The sequence below is a fragment of the Triticum dicoccoides genome, chromosome 5A, assembly GCF_002162155.2.
Source record: "Triticum dicoccoides isolate Atlit2015 ecotype Zavitan chromosome 5A, WEW_v2.0, whole genome shotgun sequence".
Lineage (NCBI taxonomy): Eukaryota > Viridiplantae > Streptophyta > Magnoliopsida > Poales > Poaceae > Triticum > Triticum dicoccoides.
In genome coordinates, this window is record NC_041388.1 from 451017580 (window position 1) to 451034939 (window position 17360).

Here is a 17360-nt window from a genome sequence, read left to right on the forward strand (position 1 = left end):
CCCTTCTCTATTAGGTCGTTTGTTAGGATGGTGTAGGATTGATTGTGCCATTGCTGACTGTACCATGGATGTCACCTAGGTTGTGGACGAACGGATGAAGACGGTAGTTCATGCAGCTTCGCTGATAGCTGTGATTCGGGTGTGCATCTTGTTGGTCCATAAGAGAGCTCATAGGAAAGACAAGATCGTGATCCGGTATGGTTCACTGTTAATCTAGATTTAGGAGAGGATAGCAAATCTGAACTGCATCTACAACTGCAACGACACAGAGGCTTTGTGGATGCTTCGGATAAAAAGAGCATCTTTTGTCAGGCTTGTGCAAACATTCAGGAGGAAAGGGATGCTACAAGATAGCATCAACACCACTGTGGAAGAGCAGGTTGCCATGTTCCTCCATGTTGTGGGTCATAACCAGAGATTCAGGGTGATCCACAACATGTTCAGAGATCAATGGAGACCATTTCCAAGTATTTCAAATAAGTGTTGTATGGTGTTGGGAAGCTCAGAGGAGATATGATCAGGTCACTGTAGTGACCCGACCCGAATGGATCAAGTCTCTGTGCTTAAGTGTCATCCCTGGATCGGTATGCCGACACACACAGTACTCGAGGATTTATAACAGAGGTAAATCACATGTATAAAGAAACGTAAATACTATTACCTCAATCCAAATAGCGGAAGTAACAAGGTTGTGGATTCCCATCAACACCAACGGCAAAGTTGAGTGTAGAAATCGTAACCCTAACGTATCACTTACTCGTCGTAAGATAATCCTGCAACATGAGACGTTGCAGCCACAAAGGGTCAGTACATTAAATGTACTGGCAAATTCACACTGTAGAGCAATGATGAATAATGGCTATCACTACATGCATATATGGCTGGTGGAAAAGCTCTACGGTTATAAGGTTTTTGCGAAAAGCCATTTTTTCCCTACTACAAAGGAATACATTTTATTTAACTATCATGGTGGTTGTTGAACATTGAGAATGGTTGACAACATTCTCAATCCCAATTAAATAACATCATTAAACCCAACAAACTTAATTTTAAAGTAACATGATGAGATTCACATGATAATCCAGATACTAGATACTCAAGATGTCCATAACCGGGGACACGGCTAATCATGATTAGTTTATACACTCTGCAGAGGTTTGCGCACTTTTCCCCACAAGACTCGATCGCCTTCGTTTGGTTTCTCGCACTACATGGTGTTTGAGAAGACGGATGACCGAGACATAGTCTTTCAGAAGCGCTAGCACCTTACGATGGATAGACCGTTACACCTACTTTCCCCTACATCTGCTAGTCTACCCAGTAAGAGTTCGCACGACTTAATCAACTATGCTAGAGCCCATAATAGCTTGTGGCTGCACACGGAAGTTTCTAGTATGAAAAATCTCATGATCCCTTTGAGCCTGGGTGGCGGTCCATAAAAAAACAGGCAATCCTGGTCTACCCAGGTGCCTAGACAGGCAGTCCTGGAATAACCAGGTGCCTCAATCCACCCAGATGTGTGTTTAAGTTTCCACCTTAAGTAAACCATTAATTAACAATCTCACACCTGTCATGAAATGCTCTCAAACCCAATCCACGTCTACGAGCATAGCATGGCAATATAAGCATAACGTAAAAGTAACTCCCAAGGGTTTGATAATAAACAGGTAATAGGTACTACCTCAACTACTTCCCATCCTACAATTTAATTAGATCTTAATCATGCAATGTTGGAGGTTTGATCTAATGCAATAAAACTGGGTATGAAAGGGGATATGATCAAAGTGTGAACTTGCCTACAATGTTGATGAAGATGATTCACACTCATACTCTTGATAGATCTACTCGTCACACTCCGGTCAATCTATCGTAAGCAAGCAATAGTAACCACACATAAGCAATCACTCAAAGATCGGAGAGAACAAAGAAGACGATTCGGAAAACATCAAAACCAAGCAAATAACTCTTTGCAACATAAAACAATTTCTAACAGTACCAAAATTATGTGAATTTGGCATTATCAGAAGGTTTAGGTCAAGAGCTTCGATTTGCAAAAACAATCAACTCAAACGGAGCTACGAAACTCAAGTTATGATCAAATGAAGTTTGAATTCAAATATGATCTAATTCAAATTTTAAACTTTTCAAGAACATGTTTAAGTTGTATTACTGGATAGAGGAGATCATAACGAAGATGTGAGCGTTGGTTTCGTTGCATTTGGACTAACGAGCAAAAAGATGTGATCGATTGAAATACAAGGACTAATCTGTAAAAGAAACTACTACAAATAGGTCCCTGGACAGAAAATAAAAAGAAAAAGAAAAAAAACTATCGAGCGAACGCTCGCTACAGAGTCCTAATGAATGAAAGCGTTCACTAACAGATCTAACCTAGCGAACATCCACTAAATAACTAGGTTAATAAAACAAAACCGGGATTAACGAAAAAAACGAAACTGAAAATAAACCGGATCGGACCGGGCGGTTTTTATCGGTCCACGACGGGTCAACAGCGACGACGGCGGTTTCTGGCGAGGCGAGGCGACGGCGAGCGGCCACGGCGGCGCGCGGGCAAAGCGAGCGACGCAGGCGGCGTCTGCTAGCGGCGCGGGGCGGCGGCGAGCAGCAGGCGGCGGAGCGGCAAAGCGGCGGCGGTCCTGGCGGATCTCGCCGGCGACGGCGAGATGCGAGTGCCGGCAACGGCGATGCGGCAGCAGGCGGCGAGTGCGGGAGGGGCGAAGGGGCGGCGGAGCTGCGGCTTTTAAAGAGGGCCGGGGAGGAGCTTCTTGGGGAAGGGGGCAGAGGAGGCCGAAGGCGGCACGGCGGCCATGGCGGCGCGGCGGCGGACTCGGGAGGAGTCCTGGTCGGGGACGGGAGGGAGGCAGCGCGGAGTTGGGCCTTGGCCTGACTTCGGCTGGGCCGGCCCAGTCGGTGAGGAGCATTTAAAAAAACATTTTCCAGACAAATAAAATAGTAAAAACGAAATAATTAAAAATATTATATAGGCATATAATATATCAAAATTTTCAGAAAAAGATTTTCTACAAGATGAACATTTTTATAGCATTAAATAAAATCCATACAAATTCAGATAATTCAAAGAGTGCTACTGGTCTAATAAAATCCAATAAAAACCATTTTAAAAATACCAAAATGATTTCAAATGAATTTTTCTCCAATTTTCTATTGTAGGGAATCATGTTACCCTATTTTCCATGTATTTTGTTTTTGGAGAAAAATAATTTGAATAAAACTCAAATAATCCAAATTGAAAAATAATTTCAATGGATTTTGAATTTGAGTTTCTTTGAAACTCCCAACTCATATTTCATATAATTTGAAGAAGTCATTTTATCTTCTCTCGTGAAAATCATTGAGTTGCATAAAGTTTCAGAATTGAAAATATTCTCAAATGAAATTCAAATATTTTCAACAACCCTTGTCATTTAAATAAATGGAAGAAGTCATGTCATCTTCTCTCCAGGGTTTTGTGATGAAAAGAATTTGAATTCACGGGGATCAAAAGAAAAAGGTGAAAGTTTGGGAAAGTCCTTTTATTCCCTCTCATTTAACTTTCAAAAGTTTCGAATTCACTCAATCAATCACATAACAATCAAACAATCAATCAATCTATCTATCTATTTATTATAACATTCCAAAATTTGGAATTTTGGGATGTTAAGTCACTAACTGAGCAAACTCCTACCAAGATTCGCACTAGCCCAAGATGGTATTAGTATTTCAAGGTGAGCATTACTCGTAGTTCATGACTTCACATGCTTGTTATGCAATTTTTGGGATTGTCATAACACCATCTTGTGATGCCATTTTCAGGATTGCACTAACGCAATAGATGGTACCCATGTGGCTGCTAAAGTGCAGAGGTCACATGCCGCAACATACAGGGATATAAAGCACTACACAAGCCAAACTGTTCTTGATGTGGTTGACTCCGATCTGAAGTTCATCTATGTGCTAGCAGGGTTGGAAGGATCGGCCCATGATGCTAACATCCTAACTAACAGCATGAATTGACCAGATGGCATCAATATTTCCGATGGCAAGTTCTACCTAGGACATGCTGACTATGTTTCTCGGCCTGGTGTTCTTCCACCCTATCTAAACGAGTTCTCTTCCATGAACTATCCTAGAACTCTACAGAAACTGTTTAGTCCCAGACACTCTAGCCTTAGAGTGACGGTTGAGAGGGAATTTGGAGCTTTGAAGAATAGGTTTAAGATCCTGGATCAAAAATCATTCCACCCTTAGCCTACCCAAGTTAGGCTTGTTCTTTCATGTTTCAACCTTCATAACTTGATCCTACAATGGGGTTGTGATGAACTTGTCCCAGAAGAGGAATATGTGATGTCTGATGATGTTGTCAGCTCCGGCCATGGTGTGGATGCATTTGACAACGACGTGTGAAAGAACAAAAGGATAGGGTGGGCTCAGGTAATGTGGGATAACAGAGATCAGACAAGGATCTAAAGAAGAAGAAGAGGTAGCAGCACAAGAGAAGAAGAAGCGGCAGCAGAAGAAGAAATAACATCGGAAGAAGAAGAGGACGAGGATGGACTCACACCTAGTTAGCATCGATGAACTTTTTCCTATTCAGCCATATGGCTCTTAATTTGTATTGTCATTTGTTAGTAGCTAGGACAAACATTCATTTGTTTTCTAGCTAGGACTAAGACGATGTTCAACCCGTGTGTGGTAAGGTCACCACTAGTGAGAAGTGGTGATCACACGTTATGTCGTCTGTAACCAAACAACATGTAGTTTGTCTAACAACTGCGACGTAGGAAACCATACACCATGGTAAAAATTGCTTCCTTGATGCAGGCAGCCTAAATGCATGCAACAAAACTACATGCTGATGTCTACTACACAACCTTCTTCTTGTAGACGTTGTTGGGCCTCCAAGTGCAGAGGTTTGTAGGACAGTAGCAAATTTCCCTAAAGTGGATGACCTAAGGTTTATCAATCCGTAGGAGGCGTAGGATGAAGATGGTCTCTCTCAAGCAACCCTGCAACCAAATAACAAAGAGTCTCTTGTGTCCCCAACACACCCAATACAATGGTAAATTGTATAGGTGCACTAGTTCGGCGAAAAGATGGTGATACAAGTGCAATATGGATAGTAGATAATAGTTTTTGTAATATGAAAATATAAAAACAGCAAGGTAACTAATGATAAAAGTGAGCGTAAACGGTATTGCAATGATAGAAAACAAGGCCTAGGGTTCATACTTTCGCTAGTGTAAGTTCCCTCAACAATACTAACATAATTGGATCACATAACTATCCCTCAACATGCAACAAAGAGTCACTCCAAAGTCACTAATAGCGGAGAACGAACGAAGAGATTATGGTAGGGTACGAAACCACCTCAAAGTTATTCTTTCCAATCAATCCGTTGCGCTATTCCTATAAGTGTCACAAACAGCCCTAGAGTCTGTACTAGAATAACACCTTAAGATACAAATCAACCAAAACCCTAATGTCACCTAGATACTCCAATGTCACCTCAAGTATCCGTGGGCATGATTATACGATATGCATCACACAATCTCAATTCATCTGTTCAACCAACACAAAGGACCTCAAAGAGTGCCCCAAAGTTCTACCGGAGAATCACGACGAAAACGTGTGCCAACCCCTATGCATAGGTTCATGAACCCGCAAGTTGGTCACCAAAACATACATCAAGTGGCACGCGGTATCCCATTGTCACCACAGATATCCACGGCAAGACATACATCAAGTGTTCTCAAATCTTTAAAGACTCAATCCGATAAGATAACCTCAAGGGGGAAACTCAATTCATTACAAGAGAGAAGAGGGGGAGGAGAAACATAAGATCCAACTATAATAGCAAAGCTCGCGATACATCAAGATGGTATCATCTCAAGAACACGAGAGAGAGAGAGAGAGATCAAACACATAGCTACTGGTACATACCCTCAGCCCCGAGGGAGAACTACTCCCTCCTCATCATGGAGAGCGCCGGGATGATGAAGATGGCCACCGGCGAGGGTTCCCCCCTCCGGCAGGGTGTCGGAACAGGGTCCCGATTGACTTTTGGTGGCTACGGAGGCTTCTGCCGGCGGAACTTCCGATGTATGTTGCGTTCTGGAAGTTTTAGGTCACTTAGGTATATATGGGTGCAGGAGGTACGTCAGGGGAGCCACGAGGGCCCCATGAGACAGGGGGCGTGCCCCCTACCCTCGTGAGCACCTCGTTCCTTCCTTGACGTGGGGTCCAAGTCCATCAGGTGTGTTTCCTTCCAAAAATAACTTCTCCAGTTGATTTCGTTCCGTCTGATATTCCTTTTCTTCAAAACATTGAAATAGGCATAAAACAACAAATCTGGGCTGGGCCTCCGGTTAATAGGTTAGTCCCAAAAGTAATATAAAAGTGGATAATAAAGCCCTATATTGCCCAAAACAGTAGATAATATAGCATGGAGCAATCAAAAATTATAGATACGTTGGAGACGTATCAAGCATCCCCAAGCTTAATTTCTGCTCATCCTCGAGTAGGTAAATGATAAAAAGATAATTTTTGATGTGGAATACTAGTTGGCATAATTTCAATGTAATTCTTCTTAATTGTGGCATGAATATTCAGATCCATAAGATTCAAGACAAAAGTTCATATTGACATAGAAATAATAATACTTCAAGCATACTAACAAAGCAATTATGTCTTCTCAAAATAACATGGCCAAAGAAAGTCATCCCTACAAAATCATATAGTCTGGCTATGCTCCATCTTCACCACACAACGTATTTAAATCATGCACAACCCCGATGACAAGCCAAGCAATTGTTTCATACTTTTGATGTTCTCAATCTTTTTCAATCTTCACGCAATACATGATCGTAAGCCATGGACATAGCACTATAGGTGGAATAGAATGGTGGTTATGGAGAATACAAAAGGGAGAAGATAGTCTCACATCAACTAGGCGTATCAACGGGCTATGGAGATGCCCATCGATAGATATCAATGTGAGTGAGTAGGGATTGCCATGTAACGGATGCACTAGAGCTATAAGTGTATGAAAGCTCAACAAAAGAAACTAGTGGGTGTGCATTCAACTTGCTTGCTCACGAAGACCTAGGGCATTTTGAGGAAGCCCATCATTGGAATATACAAGCCAAGTTCTATAATGAAAGATTCCCACTAGTATATGAAAGTGACAACATAGGAGACTCTCTATCATGAAGATCATGGTGCTACGTTGAAGCACAAGTGTGGTAAAAGGATAGTAGCATTGTCCCTTCTCTCTTTTTCTCTCATTTTTTTATTTTTTTTATTTGGGCCCTTTTCTCTTTTTTTATGGCCTCGTTTTTATTTATTTTTATTTGGGCTTCTTTGGCCTCTTTTATTTATTTATTTTTGTCCGAAGTCTCATCCCGACTTGTGGGGGAATCATAGTCTCCATCATCCTTTCCTAACTGGGACAATGCTCTAATAATGATGATCATCACACTTTTATTTACTTACAACTCATGAATTACAACCCGATTCTTAGAACAAAATATGACTCTATATGAATGCCTCTGGCGGTGTACCGGGATGTGCAATGACTCATGAGTGACATGTATTAAAGAATTATGAACGGTGGCTTTGCCACAAATACGATGTCAACTACATGATCATGCAAAGCAATATGACAATGATGAAGTGTGTCATAATAACGGAATGGTGGAAAGTTTCATGGCAATATATCTCGGAATGGCTATGGAAATGCCATAATAGGTAGGTATGGTGGCTGTTTTGAGGAAGGTATATGGTGGGTTTGTGGTACCGGCGAAAGGTGCGCAGTATTAGAGAGGCTAACAAAGGTGGATGGGTGAGAGTGCGTATAATCCATGGACTCAACATTAGTCATAAAGAACTCACATACTTATTGCAAAAATCTATTAGTTATCGAAACAAAGTACTACGTGCACGCTCCTAGGGGGATAGATTGGTAGGAAAAGACCATGGCTCGTCCCCGACCGCCACTCATAAGGAAGACAATCAATAAATAAATCATGCTCCGACTTCATCACATAACGGTTCACCATACGTGCATGCTACGGGAATCACAAGCTTCAACACAAGTATCTCTCAAATTCACAACTACTCAACTAGCATGACTCTAATATCACCATCTCCATATCTCAAAACAATTATCAAGTATAGAACTTCTCATAGTATTCAACACACTCATAAGAGAATTTTATTATTCTTGAATACCTAGCATATTAGGATTTTAAGAAAATTACCATGCTATTTAAGACTCTCAAAATAATCTAAGTGAAGCATGAGAGTTCATCTATTTCTTCAAAATAAAACTACCACCATTCTCTAAAAGGTATAAGTGAAGCACTAGAGCAAATGACAAACTACTCCGAAAGATATAAGTGAAGATCAATGAGTAGTCAAATAATTATGCAAGTATGTGAAGACTCTCTAATATTTAATAATTTCAGATCTTTGTATTCTATTCAAACAGCAAGAAAATCAAAAGAAAATGACATTCTAAGAATAGCAAACATCATGTTAAGAAGCAAAAACTTAGGATCAACCAAAACTAACCGATAATTTGTTGAAGAAGAAAGGTGGGATGCTAACCGGGGCATCCCCAAGCTTAGACGCTTGAGAATTCTTGAAATATTATCTTGGGATGCCTTGGGCATCCCCAAGCTTGAGCTTTTGTGTCTCCTTAATTCCTCTCATATCACGGTCTCCATAAATCTCAGAAGCTTCATCCACACAAAACTCAACAAGGACTTGTGAGATAAGTTAGTATAAACCATTGCAAAAACCTTATCATACTCTACTGTAGCAAATCACTAAAATTATTATTCAACATTGCATACTAAATGCCTCTGCATATTTAATAGTCCTATCCTCAAATAGAATCATTAAAGAAGCAAACATATGCAAACAATGCAAACATAACAGCAATCTGCCTAAACAGGATAGTCTGTAAAGAATGCAGCAACATCCATACTTCCCTAGCTCCAAAAATTATGAAATAAAATTCCCACTGTAGTAAATTTATCAGAGCTTAATATGAAAAAGGTTTCAACATTTTATCACATTCTTACTTTTCTAGGGAATTATTGCAACAGCGGTAAACTTTCTGTTTTCAAACAGCAACATGTATACTTGTAACATAGGCATAGTAAAGGCAATCAATGCCACTTTTATTGAAATAAAATATGCAAAACATTTTTATAAATAACAGCAAGAAAATCCTAACAAAATAAATTGACGCTCCAAGCAAAACACATATCATGTGGTGAATAAAAATATAGCTCCAAGTAAAGTTACCGATGAACGAAGACGAAAGAGGGGATGCCTTCCGGGGCATCCCCAAGCTTAGGCTCTTGGCTATCCTTGAATATTACCTTGGGGTGCCTTGGGAATCCCCAAGCTTAGGCTCTTGCCACCCATTATTCCATAGTCCATCGAATCCTTACCCAAAACTTGAAAACTTCACAACACAAAACTTAACAGAAAACTCGTAAGCTCCGTTAGTATAAGAAAATAAATCACCACTTCAAGGTACTGTAATGAACTCATTATTTATTTATATTGGTGTTAAAACTACTGTATTCCAACTTCTCTATGGTTTATAAACTATTTTACTAGCCATAGATTCATCAAAATAAGTAAACAACACATGAAAAACAGAATCTGTCAAAAACAGAACAGTCTGTAGTAATCTGGATCAAACGTATACTTCTGGAACTCATAAAATTCTCAAATAAATTGCTGGACCTGTGGAATTTATCTATTAATCATCTGAAAAAATAATTAACTAAATAGAGCTCTCCAAATAAAAATGGCAGCAATTCTCGTGAGCGCTAAAGTTTCTATTTTTTTACAGCATGATCAACAAGACTTTCCCCAAGTCTTCCCAAAGGTTCTACTTGGCACAAACACTAATTAAAAGCATAAAACCACATATAAACAGAGGCTATATGAATTATTTATTACTAAACATTAGCAAAAAGCAAGGAACAAAAATAAAACTGGGTTGCCTCCCAACAAGCGCTATCGTTTAACGCCCCTAGCTAGGCACGATAATGACAATGATGCTCACATAAAAGGATAAGAATTGAAACATAAAGAGAGCATCGTGAAGAATATTACTAGCACATTTAAGTATAACATACTTTCTATGCATAGGGATTTTGTGAGCAAACAACTTGTGGGAACAAGAATCATCTTGCATAGGAAGGTAAAACAAGCATAACTTCAAAACTTTAAGCACATAGAGGGGAAACTTGATATTATTGCAATTCCTACAAGCATATGTTCCTCCCTCATAATAATTTTCAGTAGCATCATGAATGAATTCAACAATATAACCAGCACCTAAAGCATTCTCTTCATGATCTACAAGCATAGAAATTTTATTACTCTCCACATAAGCAAATTTCTTTTCATGAATAATAGTGGGAGCAAACTCAACAAAATAACTATCATGTGATTGAAAATTAAGATCAAGATGACAAGTTTCATGGTTATCATTATACTTTAAAGCATATGTGTCATCACAATAATCATCATAGATAGGAGGCATGCTTTCATCATAGTAAATTTTCTCATCAAAGCTTGGGGGACAAAAAATATCATCTTCATCAAACATAGCTTCCCCAAGCTTGTGGCTTTGCATATCATTAGCATCATGGATATTCAAGGAATTCATACTAACAACATTGCAATCATGCTCATCATTCAAAAATTTGGTGCCAAACATTTTATAGATTTCTTCTTCTAGCACTTGAGCATAATTATCCTTTCCATCATACTCATGAAAGATATTAAAAAGGTGAAGCGTATGAGACAAACTCAATTCCATTTTTTATAATTTTCTTTTATAAACTAAACTAGTGATAAAACAAGAAACTAAAAGACTCGATTGCAAGATCTAAAGATATACCTTCAAGCACTAACCTCCCCGGCAACGGCGCCAGAAAAGAGCTTAGTTGACGGGGTGTTAGTGCCGCTTTCCTTGCCTCCCCGGCAACGGCGCCAGAAAAGAGCTTGATGTCTACTACACAACCTTCCTCTTGTAGACGTTGTTGGGCCTCCAAGTGCAGAGGTTTGTAGGACAGTAGCAAATTTCCCTCAAGTGGATGACCTAAGGTTTATCAATCCGTAGGAGGCGTAGGATAAAGATGGTCTCTCTCAAGCAACCCTGCAACCAAATAACAAAGAGTCTCTTGTGTCCCCGACACAATACAATGGTAAATTGTATAGGTGCACTAGTTCGGCGAAGAGATGGTGATACAAGTGCAATATGGATAGTAGATAATAGTTTTTGTAATCTGAAAATATAAAAACAGCAAGGTAACTAATGATAAAAGTGAGCGTAAATGGTATTGCAATGATAGAAAACAAGGCCTAGGGTTCATACTTTCGCTAGTGTAAGTTCCCTCAACAATACTAGCATAATTGGATCACATAACTATCCCTCAACATGAAACAAAGAGTCACTCCAAAGTCACTAATAGTAGAGAACGAACGAAGAGATTATGGTAGGGTACGAAACCACCTTAAAGTTATTCTTTCCAATCAATCCGTTGGGCTATTCCTATAAGTGTCACAAACAACCCTAGAGTTCGTACTAGAATAACACCTTAAGATACAAATCAACCAAAACCCTAATGTCACCTAGATACTCCAATGTCACCTCAAGTATCCGTGGGCATGATTATACGATATGCATCACACAATCTCAATTCATCTATTCAACCAACACAAAGGACCTCAAAGAGTGCCCCAAAGTTCTACCGGAGAATCACGACGAAAACATGTGCCAACCCATATGCATAGGATCATGAACCCGCAAGTTGGTCACCAAAACATACATCAACTGGCACGCGGTATCCCATTGTCACCACAGATATCCACGAAAAGACATACATCAAGTGTTCTCAAATCTTTAAAGACTCAATCCGATAAGATAATCTCAAGGGGGAAACTCCATTCATTACAAGAGAGAAGAGGGGGAGGAGAAACATAAGATCCAACTATAATAGCAAAGCTCGCGATACATCAAGAACGTATCATCTCAAGAACACGAGAGAGAGAGAGATCAAACACATAGCTACTGGTACATACCCTCAGCCCCGAGGGAGAACTACTCCCTCCTCGTCATGGAGAGCGTCGGGATGATGAAGATGGCCACCGGTGAGGGTTCCCCCCTCCGGCAGGGTGCCGGAACAGGGTCCCGATTGACTTTTTGTGGCTACGGAGGCTTCTTGCGGCGGAACTCCCGATCTATGTTGCGTTCTGGAAATTTTAGGTCACGTAGGTATATATGGGTGCAGGAGGTACGTCAGGGGAGCCACGAGGGCCCCATGGGACAGGGGGGCGCCCCTACCCTCGTGAGCACTTCGTTCCTTCCTTGACGTGGGGTCCAAGTCCATCAGGTGTGTTTCCTTCCAAAAATAACTTCTCCAGTTGATTTCGTTCCGTTTCGACTCCGTCTGATATTCCTTTTCTTCAGAACACTGAAATAGGCATAAAACAGCAAATCTGGGCTGGGCCTCCGGTTAACAGGTTAGTCCCAAAAGTAATATAAAAGTGGATAATAAAGCCCAATATTGCCCAAAACAGTAGATAATATAGCATGGAGCAATCAAAAATTATAGATACGTTGGAGACTTATCACATGCATGCAACCGCGCCAACTATCCCTTGACAACACAAAGACAACGAGGTTCATCAATGACAACGCCTTCAGGAAGGGACCGATGCTCAAGCGCCGCTATCACCAGACCCAACCATCAAAGGTCAGATTCTAGGTTTTCACCCTCGAGAACCATTCCAAGAGTATTCAAGCAATGCCTTCAACAAGGTAACGACGCAAAATATTGCCATTGGCGGGTATAACCAACACGGGGATAGACCTAGGTTTTTACCTCATGACTCAAGCAGGTACACGAGAAGCACCACTAAAGTGTTGTCGCCACACTTTTCCATAATTCCAGCAGCCACATGCATTGGGTTAGAAACCGATTGCCGCCGCCGCACAACGATAGCCTCTACATCAAGCCATTGTCCATAGATCGCATCTCACCGGCGAAGGCAATCACCAGATCTAGAGAGGGGAACCCTCACGAAGACCTTTTAATGTTCATCACAATCCACAGCAAAGCTGCTGTCGCGTGTCATGCTCACCATGGACCAACTTCATAGGTGGAGCACACCACCACAGACTACCACCTCGTCGGAGAGGGTGCTGCCTAGGCCTCTAGGTGCCGCACGGCCACATCAGGCGCACGAGAGACGGGTCTGTATGGCGGCCAAGAACTAGGGTGCCGCAGCACCCATGGCCCCGGACCCACCTTCCGTCGTCGGCACCAGCAAAAGACGATGCAGCCACCAAGAATAGGACATGAGCGGAGCCACCTCAGATCTAGCAGGCAACGTTGAAGGGCGAGCTCTCATGTGCCTCCATGTCCGGCTGTAAATGCTCTTGCACCTTGAGGGAGTGTAAACGCTAGAGGGCGAAAATTCTAAATGCGTGGGGTGTTTACGGGCCATTCACAGACCTTTCCTTCTAACTAATCTCCCCATCCCCGATTTTCAGTGGGGGTGGGCCCCTCACCCTGATTTTCATCCAATCAAGAGATCTCGGCTAAGCCATCCCGTGAATCCTGTAAAACTCTCCCCGTGTGTGTAGCATTAGTCCGCTAGAGGGTATGGCATTTAGCTGCATACTCTCTGATGTATACATGAAAACTCTCCATAGAGGCTCGCGTTGAGCAAAAAGATCACAGCGGCTATAGTTTTGGAGACGGGTCGCTGTTGGCTAAACTTTAGCCTTAGATTTGTCGATTCTTACTCAACCGTATGGGATGTGTGTGAGGCCTCTCCGAAGAATGGAGCAAGGAGGGAAGCAGCGGACAATGATACGACCACCGCCACCATCATGACACTGCCGCCGGTAAAATAAGAGCATCTCCAGCCGCGCCCCCAATAGGCCCCTCAGGGCAACTTTTTTCGCGTCGGCGCCGAAAAAAACTCCCAGTTGCGCCCCCAAGACGCCGAAATCCGCCGGCTCGGCCCGTTTTTGGGCCCGGCGATCCCAGGCTGAACCCAACGCATTGGGGGCGTTCGGGGGCTCCGGCGGAAGGGAAAACCACGCTGGGCCACACTGTCAGGAGAAAAGTCAAGACAAACATCCAGATTTGCCCCCCTCCCCCGTGCGCGCCCTCCCGCCACCTTGCCGATCTCGGTGCCGTCTGCCGCCTACCATAACTAGATTGGCCATTCCCCGCCGGAAAAGAGATAGGGTTTCACCGCGGCAACCTCTCCACCACCTTCCTGGGCGAGTTTTCCGGTGCTTCGGCCGCGCAGGGCGGGATACCGGCGGCTGTGCGCCCACTGATAACCCACAAGTATAGGGGATCAATTGTAGCCTCTTTCGATAAGTAAGAGTGTCGAACCAAATGATGAGCTAAAGGTAGAACAAATATCCCCTCAAGTTCTATCAACCACCGATACAACTCTACGCACGCTTAACATTCGCCTTACCTAGAAAAAGTATGAAACTAGAAGTACTTTGTAGGTGTTATAGGCTAGGTTTGCAAGATAATAAAGAGCATGTAACTAAAAGCTAGGGGTTGTTTAGATAAAGAAACAACTAAGTTAGTTTCAGTAGAGAGCTTTTTGTCATGAGAAAGTTATTTGTCCCTAGACAATCGATAACTAGACCGGTAATCATTCTTGCAATTTTATTTGAGGGAGAGGCATAAGCTAACATACTTTATCTTCTTGGATCATATGCACTTATGATTGGAACTCTAGCAAGCATCTGCAACTACTAAAGATCATTAAGGTGAAACCCAACCATAGCATTATAAGGCATCAAGTCCTCTTTACTCCCATACGCAAACAACCTACTTACTCGGGTTTGTGCTTCTGTCACTCACGCCACCCACCATAAGCAAATCATGAACATATTGCAAACCCTACAACAGGGATCCCTCACGCTTGCGCGAAAGGGAGAGCACCATAGGACAGCACCAATAATAAAACATGCAACTCAAACCAATCACAATCATCAATTAATCCATAGGACAAAACGGATCTACTCAAACATCATAGGATAGCCATACATCATTGGGAAATAATATATAGAGTTGAGCACCATGTTTAAGTAGAGATTACAACGGATAAAAGAGGGGTTACACCACTGCATAGAGGGGGGAAGAGTTGGTGATGATGGCGGTGAAGTTGTTGGTGTAGATTGCGGTGACGATGATGGCCCCGGCGGCGTTCTGGCGCCACCGGGGGAGAGGGGGAGAGAGCCCCCTTCTTCTTATTATTCCTTGACCTTCCCCCTAGATTGGAGAAGGGTTTCCCCTCTGGTCCATGGCCTCCATGGCGGTGGAGGGGCGAGGGGCCCTCCGAGATTGGATCTCTCTCTATTTTCTTCTGTTTCTGCGCTCTCCGATTCTGCCCTTTCACCGTTTCTTAAATTCTCGGCGATCCGTAACTCCGATTGGGCTGAAATTTTGACATGATTTTTATCCGGATATTGGATTTCTTGTGGCGAAAGAAGGGCACTAACCGCCTTATGGAGTGGCCACGAGGGCCCAGGGCGCGCCCCTCACCCTCGTGGGCCCCTCGGGCATCGTCTCGCGTTGATTCCACTTCCCAAAATTCACATATATTCCAAAAAATCTCTGTAAGTTTTTATCCCGTTTGGAATCAGTTTGATATGGATTTTCTGTGAAACAAAAAACATGCAACAAACAGGAACTAGCACTGGGCACTGGATCAATATGTTAGTCCCAAAAATATTATAAAAAGTGGCCAAAAGTATGTAAAAGTTATAGAATATTGGCATGGAACAATCAAAAATTATAGATACGACGGAGACGTATCAACATCCCCAAGCTTAATTCCTGCTCGTCCTCAAGTAGGTAAATGATAAAAAAGATAATTTTGATGTGGAATGCTACCTAGCATGATCTTGATCACGTAATCTAATCATGGCATGAATATTAAGACACGAGTGATTCAAAGCAATAGTCTATCATTTGACATTAAGACAATAATACTTCAGGCATACTAATAAAGCAATCATGTCTTTTCAAAATAACATGGCCAAAGAAAGTTATCCCTACAAAATCATATGGTCTGGCTATGCTCCATCTTCATCATAAAAAAATATTCAAATCATGCACAACCCCGATGACAAGCCAAGCAATTGTTTCATACTTTTGATGTTCTCAAACCTTTTCAACTTTCATGCAATACATGAGCGTGAGCCATGGATATAACACTATAGGTGGAATCGTATATGATGATGGAGGTTGTGTGGAGAAGACAAAAAAGGGAGAAAGTCTCACATCGACGCGGCTAATCAGCGAGCTATGGAGATGCCCATCAATTGATGTCAATGCGAGGAGTAGGGATTGCCATGCAACAGATGCACTAGAGCTATAAGTGTATGAAAGCTCAAACTGAAACTAAGTGGGTGTGCATCCAACTTGCTTGCTCATGAAGACCTAGCGCACTTGAGGAAGCCCATCGTTGGAATATACAAGTCAAGTTCTATAATGAAAATTCCCACTAGTATATGAAAGTGATAACTCAAGAGACTCTCTATATGAAGAACATGGTGCTACTCTGAAGCACAAGTGTGGTAAAAGGATAGTAAAATTGTCGCTTCTCTCTTTTCTCTTTTTCTTTTCTTTTTTGTAGGCTTCTTTGGCCTCTCTCTTTTTTTTGGGGGGGGGGGCTTCTCTGGCCACTTTTATTTTGATAACCTCACATGGGACAATGTTCTAATAATGATGATCATCACAATTTTATTTACTTACATCTGAATATTACAACTCGATACTAGAACAAAGATATGACTCTATATGAATGCCTCGGGCGGTGTACCGAGATGTGCAATGATCTAGCGTGGCAATGAAATCAAAAAACAGACAAGCCATGAAAACATCATGCTAGCTATCTTACGATCATGCAAAGCAATATGAAAATAAATAATCGAGTCATGTATATGATGATGATGGAAGTTGCATGGCAATATATCTCGGAATGGCTATGGAAATGCCATGATAGGTAGGTATGGTGGCTGTTTTGAGGAAGATATAAGGAGGACTATGTGTGATAGAGCGTATCATATCACGGGGTTTGGATGCACTAGCGATGATTGCACCGACTCTCAAGGTGAGAAAGGGCAATGCACGGTACCGAAGAGGCTAGCAATGATGGAAGGGTGAGAGTGCGTATAATCCATGGACTCAACATTAGTCATAAAGAACTCACATACTTATTACAAAAATCTATTAGTCATCGAAACAAAGTACTACACGCAT